Source organism: Pseudophryne corroboree, chromosome 8, assembly GCF_028390025.1.
Source record: "Pseudophryne corroboree isolate aPseCor3 chromosome 8, aPseCor3.hap2, whole genome shotgun sequence".
NCBI lineage: Eukaryota > Metazoa > Chordata > Amphibia > Anura > Myobatrachidae > Pseudophryne > Pseudophryne corroboree.
Window position 1 is genome coordinate 278,978,122 of NC_086451.1, and position 1,078 is coordinate 278,979,199.

A 1,078-nucleotide genomic window follows, 5' to 3' on the forward strand; every position below is an offset into this window, starting at 1 on the left:
ATAGAAAACAAGTGCTCCTCTGCTCTTTGCAATCACCAATTGAATCAATTCCATCCTGAATCGATAAACCGCCAGATAATAATGTGTTGTGACGCATTGGTTTGAGATAAAACTACAAAATCTATTTTTCTTGCAGTCAGACACTAACTTTAGACTCCATAGGTCTGTGGAAGTTTGGTGCCATATGTGTTGGAACGCCTTCCAGGGGAAAGTGCGAACGCAGTCCCCCCCTACCACAACTAATGCAGCTGAGTTTCCCGCATTTGAGGAAATCCCAGGGGTCAGCACATATGGAGTGCAATTGGTGAGCCTCGCCCTAAGAGAACCATTTAGACAGCCCCCACCTGTGTAACCCCCAGGTGACTGGAAAACTGTCCTACCACCTGCTCTTTTTCCACCTCTTCCTTGAGTGGTCAAGTCTCTACCTCTGCCATGAAAGGAATGCGGTGCCCAAAATGACTGAATTGATAGTTTTAGTGGATTGGGAATGCTATTTATCTGATTCCCGATCCAATAGAAATGCGAGATTTTTAAAGGCCTGCTTAATATCCATTTTTCCAAGTGCTTCAGTCAGTGTTAGCCACCACCACTGAAGCAGAATTACTAGTGCTAACTTGACTTACGTCTTTTGTGGCTACTCCGAATTAGATGACGATTCAATTCAGCAAGAACACAAAGCTCAACTGTGTGCATACCAGAGTCAAAACCCTACATCAATTGTTCCGCCCATCTTTTCACTACTCTATACATCTCACACTCATACGTGCTGATCTGAGCTGTGCTCCTGCAGCTGAGAACAATAAATTCAGATTTGTCTCCATCTTTCTCCTAGAAGAATCCTTCAGTGAAATCGTGCTTATCACAGGAAGGAATGTTTTCTTGTACATTGATGGATTGACCTACGGGGAATTTTCCCACTTTTCAGTCATTGAAGACTGAGTAGAGTAAAAAGATAGTAATCTCTTGGGCACATGGAAACACTTGTCTGGTTGTTTCCATACTGAAGCCAAATGAACATTAATATATGTCTCATCCTGTGTTTGATCCCCGGTCCTTCAATTCATACAGCCAGAGCAAT

At 43.0% G+C, this 1,078-nt stretch overlaps 1 pseudogene; it reads right to left on the reverse strand.

The window, feature by feature from the left end:
• Positions 1–202: 202 nt before the first annotated feature.
• LOC134953673 (U1 spliceosomal RNA) lies at positions 203–352 on the reverse strand (annotated as a pseudogene).
• Positions 353–1,078: the final 726 nt, after the last annotated feature.